Here is a 21,663-nt window from a genome sequence, read left to right as displayed (position 1 = left end):
ACAGCCACCACCACTATCACCACTGCTACAAGTACAGCCACCACCACTACCACCACCACTACCACTACCACCACCGCTACCACCACCACTACCACCACCACTACCACCACCACTACCACTGCCACTACCACTACTACCACTACCACTACTACCACCACCACCACTACTACTACCACCACCACTACCACCAACACTACCACTACTACCACCACCAATACCAACACCACCACTACTACTACCACTACCACCACTACTACCACCATTACCACCAGCACCACCCTTCTACCACCACCACCCTTGTACTACCAACATTACCACCACTACCACCACTACCATCACCACCAACACCACTGCCACCACAACTACCGCCACCATCACCACTACCACCACCACTACTACCACCACTATTACCACCACTACCACTACCACCACGACCATCACTACCACCACCACTACCACCACCATCACTGCCATCACCACTACCACCACTACCACCATCACTACCGCCACCACCACCACTACCACTACCTCTTCTACCACCACTACTAATACCACTACCACTACCACCACCACCGCTACCACCATCACTAATACCACCACTACTACCACCACTACCACCATCACCACCACTACCACCACCACTACTACCACCACCACTACCACTACCACCACCACTACAACCGCCACCCCTACCACCACCACCACCACCACCACCACCACCACTACAGTACCACTACCACCACCACTACAACCACCACTACCACCACCACTACCACCACCACTACAACCACTCCCACCACTACCACAACTACCACCACCACTACCCCCACCGCTACTACCACCACATCACTATCACCACCACTACCCCTACCACCACCACCACCACCACCACCACTACAGTACCACTACCACCACCACTACCACCACCACTACAACCACTCCCACCACTACCACTACTACCACCACCACTACCCCCACCGCTTCTACCACCACATCACTATCACCACCACCACTACTACCACCACTACCACCACCACTACAACCACTCCCACCACTACCACTACTACCACCACCACTACCCCCACCCCTACTACCAGTACATCACTATCACCACCACCACCACTACTACCACCACTACCACCACCACTACAACCACTCCCACCACTACCACTACTACCACCACCACCACTACCCCCACCGCTACTACCACCACATTACTATCACCACCACTACCACTACTACCACCACTTCCACCACTACTTCTACAACCACTACTACCACCGCGACCACCACTACCACTTCTACCACCACCACCTGCAGCATCACCATCACCGGTAGCATCATTATCTACTCACATGGGATTTTCCACAGACAGGTACTTGTTCTCCTTCACCTCTTTACCGTCTACATACACTCACCAATATATATATATATATATATATATATATATATATATATATATATATATATATATATATATATATATATATATATATATATATATATATATATATACTTTCCTCATACTTTGTATGCATTCTTAGGAATTTATTTTTCTTGATATGTGAGCACTAGAAGTATACAAGGAGGAGTATATCTCACCATATATATGTAAGGAGGAAGAGTATATCTTAGTATATATACTAGTAGGAGTATATGTCAATATAAATACATGGAGTATGTCTCGGTATATACTTTCAATTTATTTTAATTCACTTACCGGTTGTAAAGTACCAGTGAGTGGTGGTGTTAGAGTGACAGGCACCATTAATGTCCTGAAGGTTTTAAACTGAATAAACCAAACCAACCAAGAAATAAACCAAACCAACCAAGAAATAAACCAAACCAACCAAGAAATCCCTGACGAGTGGGTTTTCTGTTTTTGCTTTGCGGTGAAAGTGTTGATATGACAAAGGTGATGACAGGTACTCCAGCGGTGCGCATGAGGTGACACCTGCCTGACAGGTGAGTCAGGCAAGAATGATGATGTTTGAGCGGTCAAGTGAACAAATGATAACCCAGAATGTTATTAACCAGGATAATCCAAGACAGAGAAGTAGTGTGACTTCTTTCAGATGAGCCGCTGTATGACCTTGGTGGTCTAGCGTTCACTCTTGATAATAATAATAATAATAATCTTTGAGATGGGAGTCCCTAAGTCTTTCCCAGGATGCGACTCACAGCTGTGAGCTAACACCTGGGTACCTACTTACTGCTGGGGGGTAGTACAGGTGTGGAGAGATACACCCTGTAAGTCTCTATCCGCCCAGTACTGCACCCGGGTCACTTCGGTTATGATCTATGAGTCACTTAAGGGGATCTGGGTGTAGGATAGTCTGAGGTGAGTTTAGTTAGGAACATTACTGCCAGACTGACACTGGTGTAAGAAGGACGAGGAACCATCAACACTGGCAGGGAGAACTCTACTCTGCTCTTTGTATCTATGTTCATGCAGTTCTCCCTCCCTCCCTTTTAATACTGTCAAACACACACACACACACGCACACACATACACACACACACACACACACACACACACACACACACACACACACACACACACACACACACACACACACACACACACACACACACACACACACACATTGACAAGGTGGACAAAGACAGGATGTTCCAGAGATGGGACACAGCAACAAGGGGACACAGTTGGAAGTTGAAGACACAGATGAATCACAGGGATGTTAGGAAGTATTTCTTCAGCCACAGAGTAGTCAGTAATTGGAATAGTTTGGGAAGCGATGTAGTGGAGAAAGAATTCATACATAGCTTTAAGCAGAGGTATGATAAAGCCTTTGACACAGTTCCTCACAAGAGATTAGTGCAAAAGCTAGAGGATCAGGGGCATATAACAGGAAGGGCACTGCAATGGATCAGAGAATACCTGACAGGGAGGCAACAACGAGTCATGGTACGTGATGAGGTATCACAGTGGGCACCTGTGACGAGCGGGGTCCCACAGGGGTCGGTCCTAGGACCAGTGCTATTTTTGGTATATGTGAACGACATGATGGAAGGGTTAGACTCAGAAGTGTCCCTGTTCGCAGATGATGTGAAGTTAATGAGAATTAAATCAGATGAGGATCAGGCAGGACTTCAGGCTGGACAGGCTGGACACCTGGTACAGCCTGTCAAGAATTTAACCCCGCCAAATGCAAAGTCATGAAGATCGGGGAAGGGCACAGAAGACCGCAGACAGAGTATAGGCTAGGTGGCCAAAGTGAGCAAACCTCGCTCAAAGAGAAAGATCTTGGGGTGAGTATAACACCGAGCATGTCTCCGGAAGCACAAATCAACCAGATAACTGCTGCAGCATATGGGCGCCTGGCAAACCTGAGAACAGCGTTCCGATACCTTAGTAAGGAATCGTTCAAGACACTGTACACCGTGTACGTCAGGCCCATGCTGGAGTATGCAGCACCTATTTGGAACCCGCACTTGATCAAGCACGCCAAGAAATTAGAGAAAGTGCAAAGGTTTGCGACAAGGTTAGTTCCAGAGCTAAGGGGATTGTCCTATGAAGAAAGGTTAAGGGAAATCGGCCTGACGACACTGGAGGACAGGAGGGTCAGGGAGACATAATAACGACATATAAAATACTGCGCAGAATAGACAAGGTGGACAAAGACAGGATGTTCCAGGGAGGGGACACAGAAACAAGAGGTCACAATTAGAAGCTGAAGACTCAGATGGGTCAAAGAGATGTTAGGAAGTATTTCTTCAGTCACAGAGTTGTCAGGCTAGCCTAGAAAGTGACGTAGTGGAGGCAGGAACCATACACAGTTTTAAGACGAGGTTTGATAAAGCTCATGGAGCAGGGAGAGAGAGGACCCAGTAGCAATAAGTGAAGAGGCGGGGCCAGGAGCTAGGACTCGACCCCTGCAACCACAAATAGGTGAACACACACACACACACACACACACACACACACACACACACACACACACACACACACTATAACTTTTATGACAGGTAAACATTTATTTTCTAGCCATTAAGATACATTACTTTGAGGTTGGTCACTACCGTTACCACCCCTCCGCCTTACCACCGTCACCACCGTCACCACCGTCACCACCGTCACCACCGTCACCACCGTCACCACCGTCACCACCGTCACCACCGTGTTGCAACCCCTGAATGGGTCACAATGTATATAATGTATATTACCTTTTCGTATAATTTTATATTGCTTATATTTGCGATAATAGCTAAATCGTAAATATATTGCTTTATATTATTATTTGACTTAGTTACTCTTATTAGTTAGGATGTACCATATATATATATATATATATATATATATATATATATATATATATATATATATATATATATATATATATATATATATATATATATATATATATATATATATATATATATATATATATATATATATATATATATATATATATATATATATATATATATATATATATATATATATATATTATGTAGTGCTCATAGTTCAAGTCTTGGTTGTCTAACTACTGTAATTATCGCTCGTTGCTCGTTTCCCTGCCGGCTTCTCTGTGTTGCTGGGCAGCAACTGTCCACGGAGCAATCACGTGATCGAGGGGGGTGTTCACACCTCGCCTGGAGTAGTCAGTCTGGGCTAGACTCTCTTGGTGGTTGGACGTATTCCTGACAAGACGTGCCTAACTCTCCCTTATTGGCCATTGTTGGAAGATCGTCTCTGTCGCTTTCTTGTTGTTGGTTCTGTAGAACTCTGTTCACAGAATATTGTCTAGACTTAGTGACTTTAGACGTTGTACTGAGGTTGTGTGTCGCATAGACACTCTGAGCAACTCAGGTCCTGAGCTGTAGCTTCTGACCTAATTTGTATTGGTATCTGTGTACTATCACAGTCGGGGATTTTCTTATGCTGAACTTAGATTCAGTAGTATGGGAGTTTTGTGACTTTTGTGGAGGATCTGCTGATGGTCCCTACTTAGTGTCGTTATATTATCTCCTTGATCCTGATTCTGTGTCACAGTTGCTTGTTATATTGCTATCGGGCTTAGCAGTCGTTTTATTGTTCAAGCAAGCTGTTCTGATTGCCAGTTGGTCAAGAAGTTAGTCGATGTGAGGACTTTGTCAGTCACTGGTTTAAGTCTAGTCGAGTCGTGAAACTCGATATGTGCCATCAGCACAATACTACTGTACACGAGAGAAGTGATTATTATTAATTTGTTTAAATTGATTAATTTATTTTAATTTGATAATATACTCCTAGACATCTTGATTGTTAATAAATTTATTAAATTTTAATTTCTTTAGTTAGTAACCTACCAGTTGCAATCTTGAAGCACTAATAATTATTATTGAATTCTAATGGATAATTGGACCAGGATACTGACTACTTGTTACGAAAACCCAGTAACAGGCTGGATGCTAGAAGGGCAGTCCTTTCTAGTATTACTGGAGATCTCTAAGCTTATTAGAAATCGCATTTTTTGTAACACACCGTCACCACCGTCACCACCGCCACCACCGTCACCACCGTCACCACCGTCACCACCGTCACCACCGTCACCACCGTCACCACCGTCACCACCGTCACCACCGTCACCACCGTCACCACCCCTCCGCCTCACCACCGTCACCACCGTCACCACCGTCACCACCGTCACCACCGTCACCACCGTCACCACATAAAAAAGAATGGGTTCGGCTGGTTCTGAACACACGACCTTTCCCACTAACGTTCATCCTGGAGTTTTCTCCAGAGACCTTAATTAATGTTAGTAGCTGACGGATGACGCCAGAAATCTCAGATTTCTAACACTTGTAAACCATCGTAATGATAAGACTAAAGTGCTCACCACACACTACCAAGTTTATATATATATATATATATATATATATATATATATATATATATATATATATATATATATATATATATATATATATATATGTCGTGCCGAATATGTAAAATTGGTCAATTAGCAAGAACTCGTTTAAAATTAAGACCTTTCTAAAATTTTCTCTTACACGTTTAAAGATATATTATTTTCATTAATGTTAACGTAAAATTTTTAAATTTTGCACCAAAAGAACCTTAGAAAGCTTACCTAACCTTATTATAACAAGAACAATTTATTTTAGCCTAACCAAACTAAATATATTTTAGATTTGTTTACAATAATTTAATACTAAACAAACACAGTGAAATATAGTTTTTTTCGTTAGGTTCAGAATGATTTTGGCGAAATTATTGCATACACAAATTTTCACTTGTCCTATATGGCAAGATGAGCGTTGCTATTTAAGCCAAGATCGCAAGTTCTGCCTATTCGGCACGACATATATATATATATATATATATATATATATATATATATATATATATATATATATATATATATATATATATATATATATATATATATATATATATATATATATATATATATAATGTATACTTTAATACCCGACAAGCCTCGTCGCCAGATATTTAACCTTGAAAGTCAACTATTGGTTTTTCCCTCATCATTATTTTTCTTATGACTTTCCTAAATGTTTCGTTCCATGTATGTGTCTCTTAATAGTCTAATATATGTTAATTAATTTTGTTTTCGTCTGAGTGACAACCTTCAGACTCCCTCAGATGTCTGACGTCTAGCAGTCATGACTGCGTCAACCTGACTACTGGAACCATCATTTAACGGGTGTGACTAGTTCTAGCACTCTAATGAGTGCTTGGGTGTGTACTAAAATTAACTCTTACATGGAGAGAGAGAGAGAGAGAGAGAGAGAGAGAGAGAGAGAGAGATAGTGGTCCTAGCACTGGCAAGGTCTCTGGCTTTATACTAGAACTAACCAGTCCTGCATGGCCGATTACATGGCGAAAAGAAATATCTGGCTCACATTTATTTTGTGTGTGTGTGTGTGTGTGTGTGTGTGTGTGTGTGTGTGTGTGTGTGTGTGTGTGTGTGTGTGTGTGTGTGTGTGTGTGTGTGTGTGTGTGTGTGTGTGTATGTGTGTGTGTGTGTGTGTGTGTGTGTACACTGTTAGTGTTTATTCTTCAATATTCTAGTTTCTGCAACACTCGTACATCTTCTTGGATCATCTTCTAGCGATCTTTTTGAAATTAAATTTCTTCGTCTGTTCGTTTGTGGCCTCTTGTTCTTCCTCTTGTCTCTTCTTGTTCTTCCTGTTATGCCTTCTTGTTATTCCTGTTGTGACTCTTGTTCTTCCTCTTGTCTCTTCTTGTTGTTCCTGTTATGCCTTCTTGTTATTCCTGTTGTGACTCTTGTTCTTCCTCTTGTCTCTTCTTGTTCTTCCTGTTGTGCCTTCTTGTCATTCCTGTTATGACTCTTGTTCATCCTCTTGTCTCTTCTTGTTCTTCCTGTTGTGACTCTTGTTCTTCCTCTTGTACCTTCTTGTTAGTTCTCTTGTGGCCTGTGGCAAGTCTGCCAAATGAAGGAAATCTCTGCCTTCGTAATTCCAAGAGGTCTCTACCAATGTACAATGGCCCCATTCGGAATGTGGAACTCGCCGGCAACGTTCCAGAGGCTGATCCATCAGGCTATTAAAGGACTTGAATGCACGGCAGCTTATCTAGACGATATAGTAGTAGTCTCCGATACGTGGGATCAACAAGTTTCCCGATTTAAAGCTCTTAGAATAGTTTAAAAGTTTCCAGTTAACTGTTAATTTGTGTAAGTCATCCTTTGGCCAGTCAACTATTACGTTTTTTGGGCCATGAAGTAGGTAATGGAAAGGTAGCCCATAAATTTGCTAAAATTCTTGCCATGAACATTTACCCAGTATCTCATAAGAGAAAATCCCGCCAGTGTTTCTTAGGGATAGTAGGTTCTACAGACGATTCTGTAAGAACTTTGCAGATATTTCAGTCCCCTAATCTCACTTACCAGTCAGAAACAAAAATTTCAGTGGACCCCAGAGTGCCAAAAATCGTTTAATAAAGCCAAACGGCTACTTTGTAATGCACCCATTCTCCTGTCTCCTGATTTTTCAAACCCCTTTTGTATTACAGGTTGATGCATGCGAGTCAAGGGCAGGGGCAGTACTCCTACAAAAATCTGGGGGAGAGTTGTTGCAGCCTGTGGCTTACTTCTCTGCCAAGTATCAACCTCACCAAAGAGCTTACACCACCATTGAGAAAGAAGCACTCACTCTGATACTTGCATAGGAACATTTTGAGGTGTACGTGGGGCAGTCGTCCCAAGTGCTCACAGTCTACAGTGATCACAATCCATTGACCTACCTCAACTCCATGAAAAACCACAACACACGTCTGATGAGATGGAGTCTCAGGTTTACAATATTAAACTCGTAGATGTTGCCAGCAAGAAAAATAAGCTGGCCGATTCCCTTTCCCATGTTTAATTTAGGTTAGGATGTGTTAGGGACCATATGGGTAGCTTACCTCTTTTTTTTATTCCTTTGTAAAATGTATTTTAATTTTTTTTTTTTTTTTTTTTTTTTTTGGTGAGGGGATATTCTGCTGCCGTCCGCAGGTGTCTTGAACCACCGTTGGACCTACTGTCTGCTGTCTCGTTCTAGGATAGAGTTTAACTTTGAGTCTCAAGAAAAAGTTGAACTCTATCTAATAAGTTGGATGGTTGAGAGGAAAGGCGGTTCCATTATTATGCAGTGCCATGGTGGCACACTGCCTTTGGAGGTGGAAGCCTAGTCCTGATTATTAGAGCCCTTTTGGGGTGGGAGTGTGGCATGCAAAGAGTATGTTACAATTTATTCGGCGCATGTCACACTCCCATATAGGCTGCCTCCCAACCAGCGAACTGAGTGCTAAGGGTTTAACGATCCATAGTGTACCCATCGTTAAATCAGTACCTTGGTTCATTGACCAATCACAGACGAACCTGCCAAATGCTGAGGCAATGTGGTTCACTTGCAGTCAGGATTTGGCAGACTTGCCCACCTGTTATGACCTCTAGTTCTTCCTGTTGTGACTTCTTGTTATTTCTTTTCTATCCTCTTGTTCTCCCTGTTGTGACCTCTTTTTTCCTGTTGTGACCTCTTGTTCTCTCTGTTGTGACCTTTTGTTCTCCCTGTTGTGACCTCTTGTTCTCTCTGTTGCGGCCTCTTGTTCTTCCTGTTATGACCTCTAGTTCTTCCTGTTATGACCTCTTGTTCTTCCTGTTGTGACCTCTTGTTTTCCCTGTTATGACCTCTTGTTCTTCATGTTGTGTCCTCTTGTCCTCCCTGTTGTGACCTCTTGTTCTCTCTTTTTCGATCTCTTGTTCTCCCTGGTGTGGCCTCTTGTTCTCCTTGTTGTGACCTCTAGTTCTTCCTGTTGTTACCTCTTGTTCTCCCTTTTGTTTCCTCTTGTTCTCTCTGTTGTGACCTCTCTTTCTCCCTGTTGTGACCTCTTTTCCTCCCTGTTGTGACCTCTTGTTCTCTCTGTTGTGATCTCTTGTTCTCCCTGTTGTGATCACTTGTTCTCCCTGTTATGACCTCTTTTTCTTCATGTTGTGACCTCTTGTTTTCCCTGTTGTGACCTTTTGTTCCCCCTGTTGTGAACTCTTTTTCTCCCTGTTGTGATCTCTTGCTCTCTCTGTTGTGATCTCTTGTTCTCCCTGCTGTGATCACTTGTTCTCCCTGTTATGACCTCTTTTTCTTCCTGTTGTGACCTCTTGTTTTATCTGTTGTGACCTCTTGTTCTCCCTGTTGTGGTCTCCTGTTCTCTCTGTTATGACCTTTTTCTTCCTGTTGTGACCTTGTTCTTCCTGTTATGACCTATTGTTCTCCCCATTGTGACCTCTTTTTCTTACTGTTGTGACCTCTTGTTTTCCCTGTTGTTACTTCTTGTTCTCCCTGTTATCTCTTGTTCTCCCTGTTGTGACTTCTTCTTTTCCCTGTTGTGACCTCTTGTTCTTCCTGTTGTGGCCTCTTCTTTTCCCTGTTAAGACCTCTTGTTCTCCATGTGACCTGTTGTCCCTGTTATGACCTCTTGTTCTCCCTGTTGTGATCTCTTGTTCTTCCTGTTGTGACCTCTTGTTCTCCCTGTTGTGACCTCTGAGTCTTCCTGTTGTGACCTCTTGTTCTCCCTGTTGTGACCTCTTGTTCTCCCTGTTGTGACCTCTTGTTCTTCCTGTTGTGACCTCTTGTTCTTCCTGTGACCTCCTGTTGTCCCTGTTATGACCTCTTGTTCTCCCTGTTGTGGTCTCTTTTTCTTCCTGTTGTAACCTCTTGTTCTCCCTGTTGTGACCTCTTGTTCTCCCTATTGTGACCTCTTGTTCTTCCTGTTGTGACTTCTTCCTTTCCCTGTTGTGACCTCTTGTTCTCTCTGTTGTGACCTCTTGTTCTTCCTGTTGTGACCTCTTGTTCTCCCTGTTGTGACCTCATGTTCTTCCTGTTGTGACCTCTTGTTCTTCCTGTGACCTCCTGTTGTCCCTGTTATGACCTCTTGTTCTCCCTGTTGTGATCTCTTGTTCTTCCTGTTGTGACCTCTTGTTCTCCCTGTTGTGACCTCTTGTTCTTCCTGTTGTGACCTCTTGTTCTTCCTGTTGTGACCTCTTGTTCTTCGTGCTGTGACCTCTTGTTCTCCCTGTTGCGAACTCTTGTTCTTCCTGTTGTAAACTCTTGTTCTTCCTGTTGTGACCTCTTGGTCTTCTTGTTGTGTCCTCTTATTCTCCCTGCTGTGACTTTTTCTTCCTGTTGTGACCTCTTGTTCTTCCTGTTGTCTTCTTGTTCTTCCTGTTGTCTTCTTGTTCTTCCTGTTGTCTTCTTGTTCTTCCTGTTGTCTTCTTGTTCTTCCTGTTGTCTTCTTGTTCTTTCTGTTGTCTTCTTGTTCTTCCTGTTGTCTTCTTGTTCTTTCTGTTGTCTTCTTGTTCTTCCTGTTGTCTTCTTGTTCTTCCTGTTGTCTTCTTGTTCTTCCTGTTGTCTTCTTGTTCTTCCTGTTGTCTTCTTGTTCTTCCTGTTGTCTTCTTGTTCTTCCTGTTGTCTTCTTGTTCTTCCTGTTGTCTTCTTGTTCTTCCTGTTGTCTTCTTGTTCTTCCTGTTGTCTTCTTCTTCTTCCTGTTGTCGTCTTGTTCTTCCTGTTGTCTTCTTGTTCTTCCTGTTGTCTTCTTGTTCTTCCTGTTGATGATGCTAATATATCGTTTTGTCGTTTATCTCAATATATTTATTTTTATCGTGTTCGTGGGTACGTATTTTATTACACAATCTGTCGTGTTGATGGTAATAATTAATACTACCATCTCGTTTAAGTGGCATCTATTTACAATTAAATCAAATGTTTCGACAAGTCAGTCTACCGTCTACATGTCTACATCAATGCTGGATGTAGAGGGAGTAGGTAGGGAGGGAGGTGGGAGGGAGGGAGGAGGAAGAAGGGAGGGAGGGATGAGGGATGGATGGAGGGAGGGAGGAAGGGATGGAGGGATGGAGGGATGGAGGAGGGTAATAAAGGCAGGAAGGGCTATGAAGACAATTAATACAATAAAATGATTATTTCTCTTTATTTTCTGCAGGTAAATGTTTCTTTTTTGGTCAGTAATTTCATTGTTATTCCCCGGTATACCTAAGATTCTCGCCTCCCGTTCATTACCATTATCCTCACAGTTAATAATTCCATCGGCACAGACGTGTATATAGATTTGTATAAATTACTATGACTCCATCTTGCTAGTGGGACGCCAATAGTAATTTCAGTGGGGAATGATCCTAGTGGATCTGTCACTAGTAATACATGGGCCGTGAAAACTCAAAAATTTCTCTCTCAAGACATATATTTCGTCTGTTGTAATGAGTCTGACACTGGTTCTTTCTGTGTTTTAAAATGCTCGGTTTAGTCTTTCAGGTGAGACTCTGTTTTATGTTTAGTTTTGTTATTCAAGTTAATGACATTTGATCATCAGCTTCGTTTCTTCTGATTTACCTGACATTCATCACAGCTTAATAAATTCTTTGGTCTGTTAACGTTGGTTGTCGCTCTTGTTGTTGTTGATGTAGCTGATGATACCAATGTTGCTGTCGCTGCTGGTTTTGTTGTTGCTGCTGTTGGTTTTGCTGTTGTTGTTATTAGTGTTGTTGCTGCTGAGGCTGCTTATGCTGCCGCCGCTGCTGCTGCTTTTGACTCCGCCGCTGGTACTGGTGCTACTACCTCTCTTCTTTAGTAGCAGTAGTTGGGTTACAAATCTACCTCATCTGGGTTCATGCTGGGTTAAAAATCTACCTCATATGGGTTGATGCTGGGTTACAAATCTACCTCATCTGCGTTCATGCTGGGTTACAAATCTACCTCATCTGGGTTCATGCTGGGTTACAAATCTACCTCATCTGGGTTCATGCTGGGTTACAAATCTACCTCATCTGGGTTGATGCTGAGTTACAAATCTACCTCGTCTGGGTTGATGCTGGGTTACAAATCTACCTCGTCTGGGTTGATGCTGGGTTACAAATCTACCTCGTCTGGGTTGATGCTGGGTTACAAATCTACCTCATCTGGGTTGATGCTGGGTTACAAATCTACCTCATCTGGGTTGATGCTGGGTTACAAATCTACCTCATCTGGGTTCATGCTGGGTTACAAATCTACCTCATCTGGGTTCATGCTGGGTTACAAATCTACCTCATCTGGGTTGATGCTGGGTTAAAAATCTACCTCATCTGGGATGATGCTGAGTTAAAAATCTACCTCATCTGGGTTGATGCTGGGTTACAAATCTACCTCCTCTCCCGTATACTCCTCAGAGTTAACTCAGTGCCATGTCTGGAAATCAACTGAAAGAAACTGTCATGAAAAAACTGTCCTCACAGGCGAACTCTTTGTCATTATCCAAGTCACTCTTATTTGCGCCTATGTACCTTTCACCGTAACCTGTAGCCATTTCACAGACTCTCACTCCTCCCTCGCTCTTCCTTCCACTAAAAGAGAAAGTATTTCAGAGTGGCCTACAAGGAGACAAGCTTCAATGTCCGCTGTTCTTCATAATGATATCGCTTTGGCTTCTTGCTCTGAAATGGCTCATTTCTCATTCTGGTAGCCGAGTAAATGAGATCGTTGATCGAGTTGCATTGCTCATTCCCAGCCGGGGATGAAAAATCTGAGGTTGTGCTTGGATGAATTGGTTCCACCGATAGCATGAGTTAATTATATACACTGGCAGCCAGACTGGACACCAGTCCTCTGATATACTCAGCTAGGACTCCTGTGTCATGCTCACGAACGTACTCCTGAGTTCCTGCTGAAGTTGTCATGGTGCGTCTACGTATTGGACAGAACCAGCTGGCGGCACAACTCCTCCAGTTATAACTGGTGGAGAGTCCCAGCTGCCCTTGGTACTCCATGGAGGATAATACACTTGATGACTATCTACTTATTGTCCAAGGATTTTACTTTGTTAGTATCACACGAGACAGCCGTGTCCATCCTCCACGTACAACGCATTCCTTTCTCCGCACCGCTGGCAGGATGGGTGGTATCTAGGCGCTCACTGATCGTCTTACCACCAGACGGCTGGAAGCAAGCCTCGTACAACACACAATCGTTCCCTTGAAAAGCAACGGCAGCTCCTACCGTCTCACACCGCTCCAGTGTCAGTGTTAGTTACCTTCTCAGTCATGAGATGATGATGAATACCTTCAACACTTCCTTTGTCAATGATTTATTTCATTTTTTTTTTCAACCGTTGTCAGTGATGTACTTCAATGTTTATTTGGAAGACCCGCACAAGAGAGTGAGACCGGTGTGTAAATCAGCTAAGCTGGTGATATGGTCAGTGAAGCTTACATAAAGGAAGATAGGCTGGTGATGTGGTTCACCAGTCAATCACTGCACATCTCAGTGTTTCTGGTGACAACACTAAAGAAAATACAGGTTACACACCAGGCTTCTCTTGGGGCAACAGATGATGCTCTACGAAGAGTGAAACGTCGCTTTTTTTTTTTATTCACAGCTTATTCTCGTTAAACGACAAGCATTTCTTATCCAGCTGCCAAGCGTTTTGGGGTACACTGATCGTTTATTGACCAAGTACCATTCGCTACGGAACCCAGCAAGTTTCTCTCACTCTCTCATCTCCTTGCTGGTTCTGCCTGACGTTATGTCTGTGCGCCATCTATCCCGAGGCGGCAGATGAGTGAAGATCATCAACTTTCACAACCAGTTTGAGGGAGATTGTTGCACCAACACAATGCCCCCTCCTTCCTCCCCCCACCACTACCTCTCCAACACCCCTTCACCATCACACCTCCCTCTCTCCCTCAACACCTTCCCCCACCACCCCAAAAACTAATCATTCTTCTCGAAAACAATTTCGTAAAATTCTCCCTATCCTCCTCCCACCACTCCTTGAAACCCCCTCCTCCCCCCCCCTCTTCCCCCTCCTCCTCAGCCCTAACCACCTCCCACTTCTCCAGTCCACCCCCGCCTCTCCCCTCCCAATCTCTCTCTCTCTGTCTCTGTCTGTCTCTCTCTCTCTCTCTCTCTCTCTCTCTCTCTCTCTCTCTCTCTCTCTCTCTCTCTCTCTCTCTCTCTCTCTCTCTCTCTCTCTCTCTCTCTCTCTCTCTCTTTCCCCCCTTTTTTTTTTTTTACACAGGGTTTGACAAGGTTAAGGATCCCTAACTTTATTGGCAAGCTAAGAGCTGTTACCTACATCAGCTCATTTGAAAGCATTTTTATTGTTATGAGACATACAAGTAGGGAACAGGATGAAGTTGGAGCCATCTGTGGGCCAGCATTTTCATGTGATCAACTGACTTTATCTCGTTGACATCATTATGCTGTACGAATGTGTTCCATACTCGAGTCATCCTGGGTATATAGGATCTCAGATGGAGTGATGTTCTGAATCACTTCTTAATCACTTCTGAATCACTTCTGAATCACTTCTGAATCACTTCTGAATCACTTCTGAATCACTTCTGAATCACTTCTTAATCACTTCTGAATCACTTCTGAATCACTTCTGAATCACTTCTGAATCACTTCTGAATCACTTCTGAATCACTCCGTTGAATCACTTCCAGTTTCAAATAATCACATTGGGTAAGACTAACAAGAGGCTGAACATTTATTTAGGCTTATACTTTCATATAGGCCTTGGAATATTATCAGCCTACCAACACAGCCTAACAAACATTATTAACCTTCAAAAACTACTCAAAATTTTCTAGTGATTTTCTAAATAATAAAAACTCAAATTTTTCTGAAAATTTTCTTCGTTGTTTTCCATCAATACTGACCAAGTCCAGCACTCTGATTATTATTATTATTATTATTATTATTATTATTATTATTATTATTATTATTATTATTATTATTATTATTATTATTATTATTATTATTACTATTATTATTATTATTATTATTATTATTATTATTATTATTATTTTTATTATTATTATTATTATTATTATTATTACCAAGGCAGTGTGACCCACCAAGGCAGTGTGACTCACCAAGGCAGGGTGACCTACCAAGGCAGTGTGACCCACCAAGGCAGTGTGACTCACCAAGGCAGGGTGACCCACCAAGGCAGGGTGACCTACCAAGGCAGTGTGACCCACCAAGGCAGGGTGACCTACCAAGGCAGGGTGACCCACCAAGACAGTGTGACCCGCCAAGGCAGGGTGACCTACCAAGGCAGTGTGACCCACCAAGGCAGTGTGACTCACCAAGGCAGGGTGACCCACCAAGGCAGTGTGACCCACCAAGGCAGGGTGACCTACCAAGGCAGTGTGACCCACCAAGGCAGGGTGACCTACCAAGGCAGGGTGACCCACCAAGGCAGGGTGACCCACCAAGGCAGGGTGACCCACCAAGGCAGGGTGACCCACCAAGGCAGGGTGACCCACCAAGGCAGGGTGACCCACCAAGGCAGGGTGACCCACCAAGGCAAGATGACCCACCATCTTATTCCTTATCCTCATATCAAACATAGACAGAGATATACACCACAGCACTGTATCATCCTTTGCGGATGATACTAGGATCTGCATGAGGCTGTCATCTGCTGAGGACGCGGTTAACCTCCAAGAAGATATAAACAAAGTTTTCCAGTGGGCAACGGTAAACAATATGATGTTCAATGAGGACAAATTCCAACTACTCCGTTATGGAAAACTGGAGGAGATAATAACTAGAACAGAGTATACTACAGACTCTGGCCATACAATAGAGCGGAAAAATAATGTAAGGGACCTGGGAGTAGTAATGTCTGAGGATCTCACTTTCAAGAATCACAACAGCGCCACGATCGCACGTGCAAAGAAAATGATAGGATGGATAATGAGAACGTTCAAAACGAGAGATGCCAAACCAATGATGATCCTTTTCAAATCACTTGTTCTCTCTAGGCTGGAATACTGCTGTACATTAACATCTCCATTCAAAGCAGGTGAAATCGCAGATCTAGAGAGTGTACAGAGATCCTTTACTGCACGTATAAGTTCTGTCAAGCACCTTAACTACTGGGAACACTTGGAAGCACTTGACTTGTACTCGTTGGAACGCAGGAGGGAGAGATATATCATAATCTACACTTGGAAAATCCTGGAAGGAATGGTCCCAAATCTACACACAGAAATCACTCCCTACGAAAGTAAAAGACTGGGCAGGCGATGCAAAATGCCCCCAATTAAAAGTAGGGGCGCCATTGGTACACTAAGGCAAAACACCATAAGTGTCCGGGGCCCAAGACTGTTCAACAGCCTCCCATCAAGCATTAGGGGAATTACCAATAAACCCCTGGCTGCCTTCAAGAGAGAGCTGGACAGATACCTAAAGTCAGTGCCGGATCAGCCGGGCTGTGGCTCGTACGTTGGACTGCGTGCGGCCAGCAGTAACAGCCTGGTTGATCAGGCCCTGATCCATCGGGAGGCCTGGTCATGGACCGGGCCGCGGGGGCGTTGATCCACGGAATAACCTCCAGGTAACCTCCAGGTAAGGCAGGATGACCCACCATTGCACGATGATCCACCAAGGCAGGGTGACCCACCAAGGCAGGGTGACCCACCAAGGCAGGATGACCCACCAAGGCAGGATGACCCACCATGGCACGATGACCCACCAAGGCAGGATGACCCACCAAGGCAGGGTGACCCACCAAGGCAGGATGACCCACCAAGGCAGGATGACCCACCAAGGCAAGATGACCCACCAAGGCAGGATGACCCACCAAGGCAGGATGACCCACCAAGGCAGGGTTACCCACCAAGGCACTGTGACCCACCAAGGCAGGGTGACCCACCAAGGCACTGTGACCCACCAAGACACTGTGACCGACCAAGGCACTGTGACCCACCAAGGCACTGTGACCCACCAAGGCACTGTGACCCACCAGGGTACTGTGCTTCCCATCTCCACCCTTCCTTCAGAGTGCAGGCACTGTTCTTCCCATCTCCACCCTTCCTTCAGAGTGCAGGCACTGTGCTTCCCATCTCCACCCTTCCTTCAGAGTGCAGGCACTGTGCTTCCCATCTCCACCCTTCCTTCAGAGTGCAGGCACTGTGCTTCCCATCTCCACCCTTCCTTCAGAGTGCAGGCACTGTGCTTCCCATCTCCATCCTTCCTTCAGAGTGCAGGCACTGTGCTTCCCATCTCCACCCTTCCTTCAGAGTGCAGGCACTGTGCTTCCCATCTCCGTCCTTCCTTCAGAGTGCAGGCACTGTGCTTCCCATCTCCATCCTTCCTTCAGAGTGCAGGCACTGTGCTTCCCATATCCATCCTTCCTCCAGAGTGCAGGCACTGTGCTTCCCACATCCATCCTTCCTTCAGAGTGCAGGCACTGTGCTTCCCATATCCATCCTTCCTTCAGAGTGCAGGCACTGTGCTTCCCACATCCATCCTTCCTTCAGAGTGCAGGCACTGTGCTTCCCACCTCCATCCTTCCTTCAGAGTGCAGGCACTGTGCTTCCCACATCCATCCTTCCTTCAGAGTGCAGGCACTGTGCTTCCCATATCCATCCTTCCTTCAGAGTGCAGGCACTGTGCTTCCCACATACATCCTTCCTTCAGAGTGCAGGCACTGTGCTTCCCATATCCATCCTTCCTTCAGAGTGCAGGCACTGTGCTTTCCACATCCATCCTTCCTTCAGAGTGCAGGCACTGTGCTTCCCATCTCCACCCTTCCTTCAGAGTGCAGGCACTGTGCTTCCCATCTCCACCCTTCCTTCAGAGTGCAGGCACTGTGTTTCCCATCTCCATCTTTCCTTCAGAGTGCAGGCACTGCTTCCCATCTCCACCCTTCCTTCAGAGTGCAGGCACTGTGTTTCCCATCTCCATCCTTCCTTCAGAGTGCAGGCACTGTGCTTTCCATCTCCACCCTTCCTTCAGAGTGCAGGCACTGTGTTTCCCATCTCCATCTTTCCTTCAGAGTGCAGGCACTGTGCTTCCCATCTCCACCCTTCCTTCAGAGTGCAGGCACTGTGTTTCCCATCTCCATCCTTCCTTCAGAGTGCAGGCACTGTGCTTTCCATCTCCATCCTTCCTTCAGAGTGCAGGCACTGTGCTTCCCATCTCCATCCTTCCTTCAGAGTGCAGGCACTGTGCTTCCCATCTCCGTCCTTCGTTCAGAGTGCAGGCACTGTGCTTCCCATCTCCGTCCTTCGTTCAGAGTGCAGGCACTGTGCTTCCCATCTCCATCCTTCCTTCAGAGTGCAGGCACTGTACTTCCCACCTCCACTCCACTATCAGAGTGCAGGCACTGTACTTCCCAACTCCACCCCACCTTCAGAGTGCAGGCACTGTATTTCCCACTTCCAGGACACAAGTCTGGGTAACCGGTTTCCCGGAATCCTTTCATAAATATTATTTGCTCACACTCCAACAGCACGTCAAGTCATAAAAACCATTTGTCTCCACTTACTCCTACCAAACACTCTCACGCACACTTGCTGGAAGTCTGAGCCCTCTCGGGCACAAAACCTCCACCCATCTTCTCCTTCTTCTTATTCTTCTTCTTCTTCTTCTTCTTCTTCTTCTTCTTCTTATTATTATTATTATTATTATTATTATTATTATTATTATTATTATTATTATTATTATTATTATTATTATTATTATTATTATTACTCTGTGTTTGAAACAAATGGATACAATTATCATAAGCATGTTACATTACTGACTCGTCTCATACTGATGGAGCGAGTGAGAGAGAGAGAGAGAGAGAGAGAGAGAGAGAGAGAGAGAGAGAGAGAGAGAGAGAGAGAGAGAGAGAGAGACTGACTGACAGGAGTGAATGAGTGTGTGTGTATATACCAATAGTAGACGGGATTTCCACTTGTTGCGGGACCTTCCACCGAAGTCTGGTATTCAGGAAGGTCTGTCTGGTTGAACAGTTTAGTGGCAGGCTGAAAAGTTTTCTGTTAGATTAAACACTTTTCTGGCAGGCTGAACAATGTAGAGACAGTCTGAACAGTTTTCTAGCAGGCTGAACAATGTAGAGACAGGTTGAACGGTTTTCTGGCAGGCTGAACAATGTAGAGACAGTCTGAACAGTTTTCTAGCAGGCTGAACAATGTTGAGACAGGTTGAACGGTTTTCTGGCAGGCTGAACAATGTAGAGACAGTCTGAACAGTTTTCTAGCAGGCTGAACAATGTTGAGACAGCTTGAACGGTTTTCTGGCAGGCTGAACTTAAGGCTGGCCGCCTGAACAGGTCTTACTCTTAGGCGTAATTAATGTTGCTTCAGTGTCTAGACAGTGACGCTAGGAAGCCTGCTGCTGCCGGGAATTACAGGGAGTAGGTTATTTCCTAGGAATGATTATCTTAGCTACCTGCCAGGATTACTAGTTTCAACTATTATGAGCAATTTTGTGTATATATATATATATATATATATATATATATATATATATATATATATGTATATATATATATATATATATATATATATATATATATATATATATATATATATATATATATATATATATATATATATATATATATATATATATATATATATATATATATATATATAGGTAAAACTGGTCAGTTAGCAACAACTCATTTAAAATTAAGAATTTATATAATTTTCTCCATGAGCTTTATCATACCTCATCTTAAAGCTATGTATACTTCCTGCCTCCACTACTTCACTTGCTTAGCTATTCCACTTCCTGACCACTCTATGACTGAAGAAATACTTCCTAACATCCCTGTGACTCATCTGGGTCTTCAACTTCCAATTGTAACCCCTTGTTTCTGTGTCCCATCTCTGGAACATCCTGTCTCTGTCCACCGTGTCTATTCCACGCAGTATTTTGTATGTTTTTAACATGTCTCCCCTAACCCTCCTGCCCTCCAGTGTCGTCAGGCCGATTTCCCTTAATCTTTCTTCGTAGGACAATCCCCTTAGCTCAAGAACTAACCTTGTCGCAAACCTTTGCACGTTCTCTAATTTCTGGATGTGCTTGATCAAGTGTGGGGTTCCAAACAGGTGCTGCATACTCCAGTATGGGCCTGATGTACACAGTGTACAGTGTCTTGAACGATTCCTTACTAAGGTATCGGAAAGCTATTCTCAGGTTTGCCAGGCGCCCATATGCTGCAGCAGTTATCTGGTTGATGTGTGCCTCCGGAGACGTGCTCAGTGTTATACTCACCCCAAGATCTTTCTCTTTGAGTGAGGTTTGCAGTCCTTGGCCACTAAGCCTATACTCTGTCTGCGGTCTTCTTTGCCCTTCCCCGATCTTCATGACTTTGTATTTGGCGGGGTTAAATTCGAGAAGCCAGTTGCTGGACTACGTGTCCAGCCTGTCCAGGTCTCTCTGAAGTCCTGCCTGTGTGTGTACTCACCTATTTGTGGTTGCAGGGGTCGAGTCTTAGCTCCTGGCTTCCTGTGTGTGTGTGTGTGTGTGTGTGTGTGTGTGTGTGTGTGTGTGTGTGTGTGTGTGTGTGTGTGTGTGTGTGTGTGTGTGTGTGTGTGTCTGTCTGTGATTGGTTCGTGTATGTATGCATAAGCTACAGTTGGATCTATAATAATTACTTCTGGCCTTTCAGTATAAACCCGTCTTCATCAGCTGCAGCATCACTGGAAGGCCCGGCTAGGTTTATCTAGCACAACCAGAGAATCCAGGAACACCGGATGCTGCAACTTCACTCTTCAGAGACTAGACATTACTCGTGTAGCGTCGTGCACACTGTGTAGCGTCGTGCACACCGTGTAGCGTCGTGCGCACCGTGTAGCGTCGTGCACACCGTGTAGCGTCGTGCGCATCGTGTAGCGTCGTGCACACCGTGTAGCGTCGTGCGCACCGTGTAGCGTCGTGCGCACCGTGTAGCGTCGTGCGCACCGTGTAGCGTCGTGCACACAGTGTAGCGTCGTGCATACCGTGTAGCGTCGTGCACACCGTGTAGCGTCGTGCACATCGTGTAGCGTCGTGCACACCGTGTAGCGTCGTGCACACAGTGTAGCGTCGTGCACACAGTGTAGCGTCGTGCATACCGTGTAGCGTCGTGCGCACCGTGTAGAGTCGTGCACACAGTGTAGCGTCGTGCATACCGTGTAGCGTCGTGCACACCGTGTAGCGTCGTGCACATCGTGTAGCGTCGTGCACACCGTGTAGCGTCGTGCACACCGTGTAGAGTCGTGCAAACCGTGTAGCGTCGTGCACACCGTGTAGCGTCGTGCACACCGTGTAGCGTCGTGCACACCGTGTAGCGTCGTGCACACCGTGTAGCGTCGTGCACACCGTGTA

Source organism: Cherax quadricarinatus, chromosome 21 (assembly GCF_038502225.1).
Source record: "Cherax quadricarinatus isolate ZL_2023a chromosome 21, ASM3850222v1, whole genome shotgun sequence".
Lineage (NCBI taxonomy): Eukaryota > Metazoa > Arthropoda > Malacostraca > Decapoda > Parastacidae > Cherax > Cherax quadricarinatus.
This window is presented reverse-complemented; position numbering follows the sequence as displayed.